The 17,335-nt window shown below is 38.2% G+C and overlaps 1 long non-coding RNA gene across 1 annotated transcript in view; it reads left to right on the plus strand.

Moving 5' to 3' along the window:
* LOC121061891 overlaps positions 1 to 14,924 on the plus strand; it is a 56,494-nt gene extending 41,570 nt beyond the window's left edge. Inside the window, exons 2-5 of the long non-coding RNA XR_005815318.1 lie at positions 121 to 179; positions 9,392 to 9,678; positions 9,905 to 10,032; positions 14,840 to 14,924. This is a non-coding gene — a long non-coding RNA (uncharacterized LOC121061891). The remainder of the gene's footprint in view (positions 1 to 120; positions 180 to 9,391; positions 9,679 to 9,904; positions 10,033 to 14,839) is intronic.
* The last annotated feature ends 2,411 nt before the right edge of the window (positions 14,925 to 17,335 follow it).

The raw sequence follows: 17,335 nt of genomic DNA on the forward strand, positions 1-17,335 counted from the left end.
CTTTATTTTGTTTCCCATTAATAAGTTACAGGTATTTCCAAAGCATATTCCATGTACAGCAAAGAACGATCTGTCGATTTTATCAGAACATTATTCCTTACCATTTATTTCTATTTTAAGGGATAGAAGCCCAAGGAAGCAGGCCCTATTCAGCTGCAGTTCTGTGTCTCTTTTCACATGTGAGTGTACTTATTTTTGTCAACAAAATCCTCAGTAAATTTCCTCCCCTGCACTCTAAACCATGAAGTCCTTGATTTTGGTATGCAGATAATTGTGTGGCAACAAACCCATTCATCTAAAAGGGACAGCAGTGGGAAGGCAACAAGATTTTAATATGGAGATAAAAGAACATAAAAGGAGAATAAATACTTGTAATAATCGCAATGTCTGTAGATAAAATAACTTCCGTGAAAAAAATACCAATGAATATGTGTATAAAAGAGGGTATACATGTGCTAACTGCCCTCATTCTAATCCTAACATGTCTTTGGCCTTTATTTGGAAGATTTCAATGTGTCAGGTTTTTTGTTGTTGCTGTTGTTTGTTTGATTTTTTTTGTTTGTTTGTTTGTTTTTGTTTTTGGTGTTGTTGGTTTGTTGGTTGGTTGGTTAAGATGATGGTAACTGATGGTAATTTAGCTCGTTATTTGTTATATTCCATTGGTTAGTTACTCTTCTGAATGTTACATTTAAAAGAAGTTATGTAGTATTTTTTCTGCTACTTGACGAGATAGATTCCTCTTTCATAAATCACATTTCCTAACAAACTTGATAAAAGTTTTGGTGTTTCTCCCTTTCCTGGAGATGTGAAATATACTTCAAAAAATATAGACTCTTCCTCAAGAAATCACTATGACCAAGTGCTCATTTTAAAATCAGTTAAATGACTTGTGCTTAAAGTTGTGCACGTGGCCAAATGCTTCACAAAGAGGCCAACATGGACTTTTCTGTGACATTGACAAAACAAAAATACCAAAGAAAGCAAGCAAACCAATGTGAAGTTCTTTCAATGACTTTGAGGGTGCAAAGCTATGCTGTACCCCATGTCTCCATGATATTCTCAATTGGGTTAAGCCATACTTAGTATTTCTGAACACCTTGGCATTATTTGATATTTAATTCTATTTATGTAATGTGATGTCTACACAGCAGAAAAAGATGGCAAGGTCCTCCAGAGACTTCCCTGGCCCAAAATAAACTTTCCACTGAAAGCATTTTGTTCTTGCTTAATTCAGTCAAGGATGTGCTTTATGAAAAGTTATCCTCTGATTCAAACTCACATTTCTGGGATAGATTCCAGAGGCCTGAAGTGGGCCAGGAAACAGTGCCTTCTGCTATAAGCTATAGCACCCCTTCCCTCTCCATCCCGCACCCCCCTCCCCCCCCCCAAAAAAAAAAAAAAGACAAAACAACAAAAAAAAATCTCTGAAATTGATAACATATGAAAGATAAGATAACAAACCTGAGCCAAACCCTCAATCTAGTCCTTCCTTTATTAATTATAAAGAAACAGAAAAGCTGGCACAAATATCTTGGCTAAACATGCAAGCTGTAACTCCAATGATAGATGGTGTTCTTATACTAGCCAATACATTCAGGTGGCTGTACCACTGTATACATTCTATAGTTGTTTCCTTCCTGCTAGATCTGCCTTTCTGCAGTAAGCATGTCCTTTATCCAAACTGTATTGTTAACATAAAACATACTTTTATGATATCCACATGACCAAGAATAATTAACACTGTATCCCAAGGGGATAAATGCTAAAACTTAATTTATTTCTGTTTATTATATCACTCCTTTTTTACAGATGTTTTGTCATTACCAAGTATAATTTGTTTCAAAATATTTAGGGATGTTCTGGAAGACTGTGGCAACCAATGCAAGGTGACATCATGGAAGCAAATTATTTGCCTGCTTTGAAGAAGGATAGATTTAGCTTTTCCAGACTTGGGTCCTTCTGGGTTTTGATTTTTCTTTTTTTTTTCTTTTTTTTTTCTTTTTTCCGTAGATATCTTTGACCAGTACAAGAACACATAAAAAGCACAGCATTTCTGAGAAATCCCTTCTGGATCATTGCTGTACTGGCATTTGGAGAAGTGGTCTTTTATGTTTTATGGTTGGAATCAGCCACAGGCATGGTCTGGGGGTATGACAGTTTATAAGTATTTCTGAAATAGTGGGATGCTATAAAAATAAATAAAATAAAATAAAATAAAATAAAATAAAATAAAAAATATTAAATTAAATTAAATTAAATTAAATTAATAAAGTAAAATAAAATAAAATAAAATAAAATAAAATAAGATAAAATAAAATAAATAAAAAAGGCGTAGAAGTTGAATTTTAACATTGTAGGAAATAACACTAGAAGCTCTGTTTTGTGTTTTGTGCAAGAGTGTTTTTTTCAGAGCACCCTAAGCTGAGCTCTAGTTGATGAGATATAGGCAGCCTGCTTTGAATACCAGATGAGACAACAAACCATGTTTGCCTAGCTCCTTGTCTGCACTGGAAAATATATATATATATGATTTAGAATATCAGTCAATCATTGACCTGTTTGGAAGTGAGGGAAGTAGAAATTAGCTGAGGCTTTTAAATACCTTTGCAAAATTTGTTTAAGCCTTCTTTTTGATGGAGATTATGTTTCAGTGTGGAGGTTTGACAGCTTGCTATTCAGGGTAACTCAGGTTTTCCACTACTTATCCCATACCTCTCTATTTTGTACACTATTACAAAAACAAAATAAAGAAAAAAAAAATTAAAATAACCCTAATCTCTCTCTTCCATTAACCAAGCTGTCTTTTTTTTTTTTTTGAGCAGAGCTGACTTTTTACTGTCCCCTACATTGCTATGTGACACATTACAATTGCAAGCGACTAATGTAGTTGCACAAATATTCATTGTTATACCCTGAATCTTGTGAACAAATTAAGGTTTGTTTTGCTGTTATGTTGGTGTTTGCCCTTAAGGATGTGGCTGTTCTCACTGGGATCTCCTGTGAGCTTAAAGTAGTGGATCTAGCCAGCAGAGGAGCTACTCCTCAGTAAACTCATCTGTTCATCCCCGTGATTTGAGAAGGAATGTCAACAGTAGAGAAATGGGGAGTGTAGCTCCATGTTTTCCCTTCCCTTCCCTTCCCTTCCCTTCCCTTCCCTTCCCTTCCCTTCCCTTCCCTTCCCTTCCCTTCCCTTCCCTCCCCTCCCCTCCCCTCCCCTCCCCTCCCCTCCCCCTTCCCCTCCCCCTCCCCTTCGCCATGCCCCCTTCCCCTACCCCTTCCCCTTCCCTTGTTTCCCAGAGGAGCTCCTGCTCTGAAACTCAGATGGCTGCTATAAGGCACAGTGTGTGCTGCCTCAGGCAGGATATCTGCTTCCTTGTACTTTATGCATAGGAGTAAAGAAAGTGGATGGTCCTTTGAACAGCAGAAAATACTCTTAACTCTGTTACTTTCCCCAGGAGCAGTGATTCAACCTGTGTAGTGTTTTGAAGATGAGGCTGCCATGTCCTCCTCATTATCTTTTCAGTGAAGATTGGTTTTGGTTTGTTTTGGTTTGGTTTTCTGAAGTTTAATAGTCTTTGCTTTACTACAAGTTATATGGCAATTATTTTTTTGTTAGGACCCCTTCAAAAATATTTTGAATAAAATTTATATGTGTCCAGGTTGCACATATGAGGTTATGTGTGACAAGTTCCAGCGTAACCCTACAATCCATGTATTTCAGTCCACATTTCTGTCACAAATAATTCATATTCTCTTTCAGAAAAGCTGAAAACTACCTGTGGGTGGGCTAGGCTCTATGCATTTAACCCATCTGCAAAAATAAAAGTTCAGGTTTCCACTAAGATAACTAGATGCTTAACTTCTCTTCTTCACAAAGCTCTGGATTTGGCCGGAATTCATATATGCATATATATCAGACAGTGAAAGAATACTCTCAGTTCTCAGTTTGAGAATGGGCTCACACCTGTGCTGCATAAAAAGAATGTGACATACCTTGGAAATTTTTATTACTTAATGGGTAACTGGTTTAGATTCATAAGGGACACATTTCATGTTAAAAACAGATTGTGGAAAAAAGAACAGAAAAAAGCTCTCTGTGTTAGCAAACAGCTGATGAGTATATTCTGGCTTCATTTTGCAATGCAAACACAAAGGAATGGATACATACTTGGAAGATGACAGAGACCCCTCTGGTGTGGAAGAAAAAGCCATATGGAAAATATTTTTTTTTCATTGCTTTGAATGAAACAACTTTATTTTTTGAAGCAATGGTAAGTGCTTAGCAGGTTCTGAGGACATTTAGAGTGATGCTCACATTCATGCAATGTGTTTTGGACTATATTAAATTGGCTGCAGAAACATACATGAAAACACAGCCCTTCTGAGTGCCACCAAGGCTGCCTACATGCATAGACAACAAGTGTTTGAATAGGATAGGAAGACAGAAGGAATACCCAAAATGTGGAGGTAATCATCTTTCTGACTTTTAATAGTGGACCAGATTCAGACTGAAAACTACAGCCACATCCACTCTTAAATTTTTTCCTTTCTTTTGAAAGGATTACACCAATAATGCCATCAAAAACATTTACAGGGCTAGGAAGCAGAGTATTACTTGGCAAAGGACACCTTTGTGGAATTCATAAGGTTTAGCTTGTTATTCTGTCAGTCCTTCTAATCTCAGATGTAATTTTGTTGATTGAAACAACTAGAGTTGAGAAAGGAAGAAGTGTTGCATGCAGATAAGACAAAAACTATTTATGCCTGTTGTTGGGTGTGGTACAAAGGGGTTAGCATTTGAAAGAAGAACAAAGAGTTAAAGGGCTTCAGAGGGAAAAAGGACATGAAGCAGTTACACGCTTAAATGAAAATTATTTAAGTTAGTTTTATTGAGTCTTCTATTTGATTGCTGATTAGATTTTAAGGAAAAGCAGTGGACAACTTCAGTTAGGAGAAAGTGGAGTTTGAAAGTAACTCAAGATCAGTAATATGAAGCTTCATCAGGAGTTTTACAGACATGGAGACTCCAGGGAGATTGGGACATGGACTGACCAGAATTAAAGGCTAATTGACAGCAGACAGGCTGCCAGGATTGTTTGAATGACAATGGAGAATGGTGCCAGACGAAGCTGAATGTCTGATGTTGTGGCAAAAGAGAGAGATTACAGTCTCTTTTTGACCCTTTTATGGGCATAGATTTAATTAGGTTGATCACCCAGACTTACTGAGCTCTTCCTCAGAGTCTGTACACACTATCCACGTCAATTCATTTCTTCATTGAAGCCCTATTATATGCTGCAATAAAGTGAGTAGAAACTTATAATGCTCCCACAGAGCTTCATTTATCACTGGGGTGACGATTAGTCTTAATAGAATACAAGCGCAGTATGCTACCCACCCAGAATTGTTGCATTTATACAATTCTACAAGTGACTATGAAATCCAGGAGGGAAGATATCCATTCAAGTTCCTCTTTGGATGCTCTGAAGGACGTCTGCTGTTTCAAGACAGATTCCATTAATAAAAAATCATGGGGAGCTCTGCATAGAAAGAATCTACATTACAGAGATACTACAGCTCTCCATGCTAGAGGTTGCATTAATCAGGTGCTGATACACAAAACTGTGAGGAAGTAGACCTGATGTTTTCTTCCTTTTGCTCTCCTTTTGCTGTTTTCTTCCCTTTTAAAAACAAAACAAAACACCACCCCCACTGCCACCACCCTTCAAGAAAATAATAAAAATACATAAAAACCCACAGAATATCTGCCATGGAAATTTCATCACATCTGTTCTTGCATCATTGTGATGGTAAGCATGCTTACTTCAATTTTTAGGCTTCTCCTTGTGTGTGCTATCTCTTTAAATGAAGAGTTCAATCCACAGCGCAGTTCTATCATCTCTTGCAAAGCTGGGCTTACAAATGTATCAGTTAAAGAGTTAAATTAATTCTAACAACAGCAGAAGTCTGATAATGAAATTGCTTGCAAAGAAGTGGCACGTACTTGTAACAGCATGAAGATCTGACTGGCTGACATGCTGTATGGTGTCTTGTTAGGAAACCTCTGGAGTCTTAAGAAAAGGGCTCTGTTAGGTTAAGTCAGTGCTATTCATTTGAAATATTGTCTTTTAACAGAACACTAGAACAGTGCTCTGTAAACACTTCCACAAGCATCCAGCAGTTCAGGAAAGCCTGATGAAATAGTTCCAAGTAAACATATTGCAGTCTCTTATTGGTATTAGAGTAGATGCCAAGGATCCCATTGAGTGCCTGGTCCTTTCTGTCAAATCTACTACTTGCACACAGAATTATTTTCCTAACAGTGTTGAGGTCTTCAGAAACAAAATCTGGATGAAATAACACATCTAGAACCCTTTCAGTGCTTACAAATGGTATCCTTGATATCTCTTAAAGATGGAAGGTAAAAGACTTATGAGCCTGAAAATTTTTCTTCCAGTGATGGAAGCTGTTTGGTCAAAGATAATACCTCCCCTGTGGACTTCTTTCTTTTGTTATTGTTGTTGTTTTCCTGTTTTAGAATGTCACAACTACAAAGAGCAGCACAACTGCAATATTCATAAGCATATTTTAGCATGCATGAAAATGCAAGGAATAATAGGAGAAAGAGAATTCATATCACGTAACCAAGCAATCCACTATGGCCCACGGGCATATCAAACATGTCATATTGTTCTTTTTAGTAATAGTATGTTATCTTACCACTCCGATAATGGGACTTCGTGAAGTACTACAAAGAGTTCCAAATGTTGTTTCTGAAACAAATTACAGTCTTACTGTACTGTTCTTGATAGAACCTAAAGGACCCAGGTGCTGAAGCTTCACGAAAACTTAAATAAATACATGTAGAAATGTGTTTGAACGTATTACCTTTCAGCAACAAAATACAGACTTGAGCCACAACAGATTAGAAGTCAGCTAACAACAGATCTAGCCCTTTTTTCTTTTTTCTTTTTTTTTTTTTAAAAAAAAAAGTCTTACCAGATTCTAATTACTGAAATGGCTAGAAGTTTTCATACAAGTCAGATGTTCCATAGACATGCATAACCAGTCACAGACAGAGACAACATGGTCTACTTGGGAACATCTATTCTAAGAGCAGATAGAAAAGAAGTCTAATGACCGTGATGCCATATTTTTCATCCTAGACAAGCTATTTTGTCTTTCTGTCTCCTCTGAGTGCTTCCCTCAGATATTTCCTGTTCAAACAGCTAGCTATAACAGACAGAAAAGGTGGTTTGTTATTCCAGGAGTTTCAGGTAACAACAGACCATTGCAGTGACCTGATCTCTACTCTTGCAAAATGTCTCACATAGATGCCTATGATTTCTCCAGCAATCCCATACCCACTTTTTGGGTTGGAGCCCCCCATCCTTTAGGCATATGTACAACATGCCTTCCAAATTTCTTGATTACTCTAACTGGAGAAAGGATTTTACCCTGAATAAATTAGGATTTATCTAGCAGAGGCACAGATATGTTGTTCCAATGGTTAACCACCCTTTCTTAATAATGTAATTAATACTTCTTGTCTGAATCTGTCTAGCTTCACCTGTTGTATCTTGTTAGGCTTTTATCAACTAGATTAAAGAACTATCTTATATTAGAAGTCATCTCTTTCACATAACTGTAGCTTAAAAAATCTCTCAGTCTTTTTATTGAACAGTTTCTTCAGCTTTTCATGTAGGCTGATGCATATGCCACAACTGGAGTTCAGAGATTATATTGGTCTGTCAGTAAGATCTTTTCAAACTGTACACTGTCCAGACAGTTCGGTCTCTAATTTTGCTTGTGATCTTTAGACACTCTGTCCTAATAATAATGAACAAGCTAAGTGAATAGAGATACAACAATATTATTACTCAGACCCAGGGCTAACGCCCCCAGGATGTGTAGGGTAGATATGGCTGAGTGAAATATTTGGCATAGGGATAAAATATATTGGGATGACATAGCCCACCGTTATTCAGTCAGAGAAAGTACAGATTGACTTTTTAAAGCCTGTGTGGTCCACGTTATTCATCTTTTTGAATAGTGTCAAGCTATCCATTTGAGGAGTAATATATCAGATAAGTACAGACTATTTGTTATTGGCATGCACTCAGCTCCCTTTCAAAACACAGCATACAAATTGTTTCCTTGTTGGAAGCCCTGGATCACCTGGCAGTATTATTTGTCTTCAAGAAGTACAAGTGGTAAGTGGCCAAGCACTTCCTCTGGGCACTTTGATCTTTTAGCTTTAAATGAAGACTTTCAAAAAATTTGTATAAGACAGAGGAACTTGGGATTCTGAAGAAAGTCAGTAAATCACCTCATGAAGCAAATATGGACAGAAGTATCTTGAATGTCTGTATGTCTGTTGCATCATTCTACTTCCTAGTATATTGTTTCTTTTTTTTTTCTTTTTCTTTTTTTTCTTTCCATAGCTTGCCAGTAGAAAAAGGATTAGAAGAGGATTCCAGACAGTAGCAGATTTCATATTTCTTGCACTACCTGCTGGTTCTGTGCAGCTTTAATGTATGAAAGCCTGTAATCCAGAGGTTAGACTAACACCAAAGGAATAATGATAGTTTGTTTAGATGCAGGAAATAACTTCATTTCTTTGAAGTAAAGCTAACCACAAAACCCACTTTTAAGTAGTGATTTATTTATTTATTTATTTATTGGTTCCTAAAATAAATTCTAAGGAATTGCAGTATCTTGTATAGTTTCTCTTCCTAAGTCCTGGAATTTCAGTAGCTATTGGAAGAGTAGCTAAGGCAGATTCTGTGATTTACATTTAAAAGTGATTTACATCAATCTCAGAGCCTAAAAACTTCCTCTGTCCAGCCAAATAGAATTTTTGTAGATATTTAAATATGTCTGTAGTCAGAGCTTAAAAAGAGAAAAAAAAAAGAGAGCAGTTGTGGCTTAACACAAAGATGTAAGCATAGTTGTTCTCTCCATGAGGAAAGGAACAGTCTGAGATACCCTGCCTTCCTTCCTTCTTTTTCCTTTCAAATGGTAAGAAGTATTTGGCATGACTAGCATTGTACCAACTAGTTTATTATGTCTTATTTTGTTGTGTTTGGGCTGTATTTTCACCAACACCTGGCTGTAAAAAACAAGGAAATGTATACAGCTGTCCAGTATACAACTCCAAGCCATTGTCACTGGAGCAGTGCACTTCTTTGTTCTGTGGGGTTTAAGTTAATCTCTAAGTAAGCAAAACCAGTCATTTTTGTTTGCTTGTTTGTATGTTTGTTGTTGTTGTAGCCTTGTCTGTAACTGCTGTCTCACATCAGCATTTCATCCTGAAACCAAAGGAAAAATTACCATGTGCTGTGTTTGTCTCACTGAACATCAGTCTGCACTTTTCTCTTATGACTTTCAGGACCCATTGGTCAATTTCAAGCCAACTTCACAAAGAGAGCAGGACGACTTGCAGAGTGCTTAAAAAATTATGAAGTTGAGCAGATGAGTAATCAAGTATGATAAATGCTTCATTCAAAGCTTCAGTATGAAGATGCACTTCAGTATGAAGCTGTTACAAAAGAAGATCATAGAACACAGCTTCCATACTTAACCCAAATGTAGGAAAGCCTTAGCTGGAGCATGTTTATTATTAGCCATCAGAAAATCAGCTGGGATTGCTGGAACACCACCTCAGACTGAGATGAGGTATGTATCTTGTCTACAAAGGAGTCAAGCTAGTCCACAGTTTTGGTGAGGATTTGGAAAATTCCATTTGCTTCTCTAAACTGGGAGTAGGGATGAAAGCACATCAGTTTCTTTGCTGAGCAAGTGGTCCTTAAATGAGTTTGTTTTATGAATTTTAGTGTTTAGTATGTAAGAAGTGAGTACATTGCTGTTTGTCATTGTCACATGCTCTTAAATTTTCTTCCAGAATAGGCATAAATCAATGCAACCCTACAAAGGTCTGTAGCCACTTGATGGAGGCACTTACAAGGCACCTATTGCACCCTTGTTCCCCTTTTCATTCCAGATTGATGGTGCAGTGACATAATATTGCTGGTAAGTATACAAGTGAATTTTGTATTATGAAAGTAGTAGAGAAAGCTTGAGGCAGACAGTCACAAGACAGGTAAATCTTCAGAACAGTATGATTTTTGAGTATCACGTGAGCCTGCTCTTTATGGCCTTTTACTTTCCTCCCACATGGAGGGGGGCCATGAGGATCATCAAGTCGACTCCTGGACTAAATCAGACCAAGTGTCTGAGAGCGTTGCCAAAACGCTTCTTGAACTCTGGCAGGTTCGGTGCCACGACCACTTCCCTGGGGAGCCTGTCCCAGTGCCCGACCACCCTCTGGGTGCAGAACCTTTCCATAACACCCAGCCTGACCTTCCCCTGTACCAGCTCCATGCCGTTCCCTCGGGTCCTGTCACTGTCCCCGGAGAGCAGAGCTCAGCACCTGCCCCTCCGCTCCCCTCGTGAGGGAGCTGCAGGCCACCATGAGGCCTCCCCTCAGCCTGCTCTGCTCTGGGCTGAACAAACCAAGGGACCTCAGCTGCTCCTCATATGTCTTCCCCTCTTGACCCTTCATCATCTCTGTAGCTCTCCTTTGGAGACTCTCTAATAGTTTTATGTCTAATAGTTTGATGAGGTAACAGTTCCGAGACTGCTGAAGTTCAAGAAGCATTTGGACAAAGCTCTTAGACATAAGAGCTGATTTTTGGGTGGTTCTTTGTGGAGCAAAGAGTTGGAATCAAAGACCCTTGTGGGCCTCTTCCAGCTCAGAAAGTTCTATGGTTCTGTGATCATGATCACTTTGATTCTAAGCATGAAGTCTAAAACACTTTACACAATCTCTTCTCTTTGTCTAACTCACAACACTTTTGCACTAACTACTAACTAGCAACAGGCTACTGCTTCTCTGATAAACTTTCTTTTTCTCTAACCTGCCAGAATCAGAGATGCCTCATGGATTTCCACAGTCAGCTGCAGTGTCATGCTTAACCAGAGTCATAACTGGCAAGCTGCTGAGGAGATATGCTGTTGGTCCAAGGATTTGGGTTTCTTTCAGTCCGCTATGGAAGGGGGGAGACCTAGGTCTGAGCACTGTGAACAGTGTTATAGTATGATTTCCCTGTACCTGTAGCAGTGCTGCACCTCATCTTTCTAGAAAAATTCCTCTTCCTTGTTTCCTGTTAAAGCTTGAGTAAGAGTGACAGAGCTGAGAAAGCTGTGAAGATGAAACAGTTCCTTGCTTTATAGCATTCCATTAACAATGAAAAGCAAAGTACAGGCTAAAATTGCATCTAGATACATGAGAAAAGGATCAAAAATATAGCTATAAGAAAAAAAAAAAAAAAAAGCTGCTGAAACTCAGGTTAGTATTTTGCAGAAAACACGTACTCTATTATTTTGCAGCAAGTATTCTTATGTGTTACAGTTCTGAAGAAAAACCCCGGGAGTGGGAATAGAATGCTCTAAAAACTGTACTTAAAATAACAGCCTTTGCTTATGCTGCTTTTAAGGTGAAGGACTTTAAAGAGATGTTTTCCAAGTAAAATCATTAAAGTCAAAGAAGCTAAAAGCTTCTTTGTGTAATTTACAGTTAATTCCAAAGAGCCCCTTGAATGAAAAATAAGCAGAGTCCACCTGTTACTCTATTAGCCAGAAAGTATAAGCTGCTCACTGTAATCTAAACCAGCTGAGTGATAATTCCTCAGTCACTCCATTAGCTGATACTCCTGCTGAGGAAGTAAAGATTTTTGACTGTTTTTACTTAATATTGCATTTAAATGGGGAACATTAGGTTTGAAAGATGGGTTTGGGCACTTTGCTTGTTGAATTCCAGGCTCTTCACTCACCCCTTGCTTTGTGCAGCACAGTCCTTTGTGTTTCTCTGGCAGCACACTTCCCAGATGACTGTGTCAAAGAGCTCAGAGGCTGAAACATGCTGCTAGCAGATCTGACTGTCAAGCCATATTCCTGGCTAGGTAGCTCTACAATAATTAGCTTTGACAGATGCAATGGATGCATCTGACTCCTTTTGTATTGTTTGTCATACATATGAAGTCTAGCAGAAGCAAATATATTAATTAAAAAAAAAAAAAAAAAAACTGTAAAGGATACACTTGCTTAGACTCCCAAAGTATTGGTTAAGTTTACTCAGGATAAGTACGAGTACTTTTGTGCCACTGCAGGTTGACAAAGCAACTGGTGAAAAAAAAATGTGGAAAGTTGGAGAATGGATACCATCTAGTGGTACCACCAATAAAATAATGGATTTGGAGTCTGCCTTATTCGCCCACGGCTGTCTTCCTTGTGGGGCCCTGTTTCTTTGGTAGACCTCTTGTTCTCATTTGTATTTGTTACTATCTTTCTACAAAAGTGGCCTTTCTGTTGGCGACTGCTAGGGGCATACAAGGCAGTGCTAGACTAAACCATCTAGTTCCCAAATTGCTGTTAGATTATCATTTCTCAGCATTTCTTTGGATAAGGTACACCTTGATAGGGGACTGAAAAAATGTTGTGAGTAGTAGAGCCCCAGACTTTGGCACAGACTTTGTTTTCAGCCAGCAACGAAGTCTTTAGTGCCAAAGGCATATTTCAGCTATCATGTCTCCATCTTTGCTCCATCCCACATGCCTGTACATAGGGCTTTTCCCTCTGACAGGGGGCACAGTCTTGATCCACAGCTTGTTGAAGTCAGAGAGGGCTTTTGCTTTGGCTAAAAGGGATTCATCTTCAGACTGACACCTGTAGGCTCTTCAAGTGAACCACCTGCTCACTGTCAGGAGCCATGACTTCCAAAGAAGAGTGCAGTGCCTTTGATAACAATGTTTTCACCTGTCTGATGGGAGATTATTCAACCTGGCCCTACATTGGCAGGTTTATGTAGTACTTTTCCAGCTGCCAGACATGGGATTGCAGAGCATGCAGATGTATTCAAATTAGCTCTTATCTTATTGGTTAGACACTAGGAGGTCATAAAATGACCTCATGCCTCATCCTCTTGGTGCCTGGATGTGTGGGATAGGGAGGGCTTTTGTCCCCTCTGCCACCATGGCCATCTTGCAGCACTGCTTCTCACGTCTCACTGCACTGTTCACTGTTACTGCGTGTGCTCTAATTGTTGGACCCAAACTACAAGGCAGAATGGTCTGCCTAGCCAGACCTCCATCCCTCCCTCCCTCCCTCCCTCCCTCCCTCCCTTCCTTCCTTCCATCCTTCCTTCCTTCCTTCCTTCCTTCCTTCCTTCCTTCCTTCCTTCCTTCCTTCCTTTCCTTCTTTCTTTCCTTCTTTCTTTCCTTTCTTTCCGTTTCTTCTTTCTCTTTCTTCTCTTTTCTTCTTTTTCTTTTCTTCTTTTTCTTCTTTCTTCTTTCTTCTTTTTCTTTTCTTCTTTTTCTTCTTTCTTCTTTCTTCTTTCTTTTTTCTTCTTTCTTCTTTCTTCTTTCTTTCTTTCCTTTTCCTTCTCTTCTCTCCTTCTCTCCTTCCTTCTTTCCTTCTTTCCTTTCTTTCCTTTCTTTCCTTTCTTTCCTTTCTTTCCTTTTTTCCTTTCTCTCTCTCTCTTTCTCTCTTTCTATCCTAATTTTGATTCTAGTATTACGTGCTAATTCCTTACAATGTGTGAGGTCTCTGAGTTACTACAAGTGCTCATCAAATTGTTTTCCATAGACATTTTTAATTTTTGTTAGAGATTTTGGCTTTCTTTTATCATCAAAAGTAAACAAACAAACAGGCAAGCAAACTTTTTTAGTAATTTTATATTGGTTTGAAAACATTGCCCATCCCCACCCCACACAAACACTTTCAAAGATGTTATTCCAGTTTGATTGAAAATGTTAGGTTTGAGCTTTTAAAAATTATAGCTTTTACTGGAAAACAGTAATGCTGATGATTTCAATAAAATAGATTTGTTTTACTTCAATTAAATAGGCTAAAATCAATTATCATGATACTCAGTAGTAAATCTTTGCATACTCTGTTTTTCTAATTACACTTCTAGGAACTACCTTTTTTTTTGCTCTTAAGAGCTGTCTGCCACTCTAGCAGTCAGTGTGTTAATCTGGCATCTCTGAAGTCTGTGCAGACATACATTCAATATATATCTTCCTTGTTCTTTATTCCACCATCAGTAAAATCAGTTGGAAAATTCTGTCCCAGAACAGGAATTGTATGTTTTTATGTTAGAAGAGTTGAGAAAAGGACACTTTCTTCTAGAAGTCAAAACTGTTTATAATGCTAAATGAGGATTTTGTTTCCAGTTTAGCCTGCAGCTGAGCTTGAACGTGTCTTCTTATTCATTCAAGGCTGACCCGCACTTCTTAGCCAAACCCTCAAAAGTTTTATTCCTTCGAAAGGCCTTTAAGCTTTAATAACCATTTGTCCTTCTAAAGCTGTTTTAAGTAAGAAACCTACTGTTACAGTTTAATTAGAAAATCTCTTTGGTAAAAATAATGTTCAAAGACACCAAAATGAGAGATTTTGCATCCGTGTAAACTTGTACCTGTGGATAATATTCATCATGACTTCAAGGCTTTTTGCACAGAATTAAAATCTCATTTTTACCTACACAGTGGTTACTCCACAGTATGCCCCTGCAGTTTGTTAAAGATGAGGACATTTTGCTGCTTCTCTCCTTGTCTCACCTTTAGCCACATCAGGTGCCTGACATTTGCATCGAGTATAATTATGTTTTTATTCGGCAGTTTGTCAGTCTTAGATGTTTACACCAACCCCACTGATAATCAGAATAGGAAAATTATGATTATGATTATAATTATTTTGCCTTCAAGAACTGTGTCATTTGATGCTCCAGTACAGTACTGCAGAATCTATTGATGGAGTGTCTCTCTCACCTCTCTTCTAGGGCCTCCTAAATACTGATCCTATGTAGAGACGACCTACTCCTCTGTCCCACTCTGAAATTTTTCCTTCTACTGACAGGATTCAGCCCAATTCTGCAAAAAGGTGAAGTCTGCACCAGTGTTTGCTCCTATAATCTATTTTGATGGGCCAGGTAGTCAGAGGTGAGATACTGTTTGGACACTCTCCAGCAGCTGACCTGAAACAGAGCTTAAGAATAAAATCTTTACAAAATTCATATATGTCATGGTAGCACTGGACAGATGCAAAACCTGGATGCAAAAAGACTGGAACCTGGTGCAAAAACTCGCCAATGGAAGACAAGCAAATTATTAAAGACAAAGAAGGGATTCCTCGAACTGTCAGAGTGCATCATATATTCAGCAGAGCACAGGGGAGAAAGAAATCACAGGATTTGGAGAACAGCTAGGAAATATGTTCATAATAATTTTCTGAAAATAAATTGAATATTTTAATTGAAAATAAGGGATAGGAAATAGTATTTCAAGAAAGAGACAACTTTTTCATTGGAACAGGGAAAGAAAGAAATTACAAGAAAAGAAAAGAGAATAAAATTCATATGGAAATATTTTACTAGCTATAACAAAAACTAGATAAACAGCTACACAGCACTATACTAACCCAACACAAGATCCACTGTGTCCTGTGTAAATAATGGAAACAGATCACAGTGTTGTTCTCTGAAGATACCACTCCATGAGATAAAAAACAGAAGTGACCATATTTTTTCAAACTTCTGCTAAATTTGTTGATACTGAAGATAGATAATAAGTAAAATTATCAACTGAGATCTACTCAGCTGCTGCAGATCCAGAATCTCACTGAACCTGTCTTCACTAGCAACCATTTAGACTAAAGAAGAAGAAAGAGAATTCTAGAAATAGACCTAAAGTCTGAAAGTTTTTGAAAAGGATGTGGCATTTAGACGTTTTGACAGCTATTGTTCTAAGTTCGCCCTGTACAATGCATTTTTTCTAGACACTACATTAAAGAGCAAACAAGTGATTAAGACTGTTTATATTCAATTAAGCTTTTCATTTTTCTCAGATGAAAAATCTAAGATACATGATTATCAAGTTACTGAGAATGCTATGTTACTGAGACCATCTAAGGAACTTGAATGTGTACAAATCCATAGGACCTCATGATATGCATCTGAGAGTCCTGAGAGCACAGGCAGATGAAGTTGCTAAGCCACTACCCATACCTGAGAAGTTGTGGCAGTCTGGTAAAGTTCTCAGTGACTGGAAAAGGGAAAATAAAACTCCAGTTTTTAAAAAGGAGAAAAAGGAAGACCTAAGGAACTACAGGCCAGTCAGCCTCACCTCTGTGCCCAGCAAAATTATGGAACAGCTCCTCCTAAGTAGACAGTCAACATGGCCTCCCTAAGGCCAAATTGTGCCTGTCAATTGTGGTGGCCTTCTATGACAAGTTTACAGCAACAGTGCATCAGGGAAGAGCAACTGATGTCATCTACCTCTCTTGTGCCAAGCATTTGTCCCACACATCATTCTTGTCTCTAAATTGGAGTGTCATGGATTTGACAGATGGACTACTTGGTAGATAAGGAATTGGCTGGATGGTAGCATTAAAAGAGTTGTGCTCAACAACTTGATATCCAAGTGGAGATCAGTAAAGATTTGTGTTCCTCAGGGGTCAGTACTGGGACTGGTAATATTTAACGGTCTGTCAGATGGACAGTGTGACTGAGTGCATCCTCAGGTTGCCCGGAGAAGCTGTGGATCGCCCATCCTTGAAAGTGCTCAAGGCCAGGCTGGATGGGGCTTTGGGAAACCTGGTCTAGTGGAAGGTGTCGCTGTCCATGGCAGGTGGGTTGGAACTACATGATCTTCAAGGTCCCTTCCAACCCAACCCATTCTATGATTCTTTATATTCTGTGAATATAAAGAGCTACTCTGAGAAACAAAGGTGAAAGCATCAGTCATAACAGCTGCTTATCTACATTTTCAAATGCCTCTGTCCCTTTTTACATTACTATCACTGTGACATTACATGTTACAAGATCAATGGCTTTCTATAAAGCTTACTGAAGTTAATGTGAGCCTTTTCTTTGAACTCAATGGAAATTCAGTCCAGCAAAAGATCTCAATTTCCAGAATATTTTTGTTGGCATCTTTTAGAAGGTCATAATTCACATTAAGGTTTCATAAGGAAATAATTGTTTATTTGTTTATCTTTCTTTTAACTTTAGCTTTAACTCTTTGGGTTTGGGGGTTCTGTGGTTTCAATTTGGGTCTCCAAATATATGCTTTTTGTTTGTTTGTTTTTGTTTGTATTACATATTTCTGGCACGGCATGCAGTTAAATTACTTTTGCAGAAGAAAGGGAATCCTTATTTCAAAGTTATGCTCTGAAGCAGAGATGTAGTAAAAATACACTGAAAATGTATTTTTTCTATTCAAAAACAAGTTCCAAAGATTATTCTGGAATGTAGTGTCTCTAACTATCAAATATGTGT

The sequence above is a fragment of the Cygnus olor genome, chromosome Z (assembly GCF_009769625.2).
Source record: "Cygnus olor isolate bCygOlo1 chromosome Z, bCygOlo1.pri.v2, whole genome shotgun sequence".
Classification (NCBI taxonomy): domain Eukaryota; kingdom Metazoa; phylum Chordata; class Aves; order Anseriformes; family Anatidae; genus Cygnus; species Cygnus olor.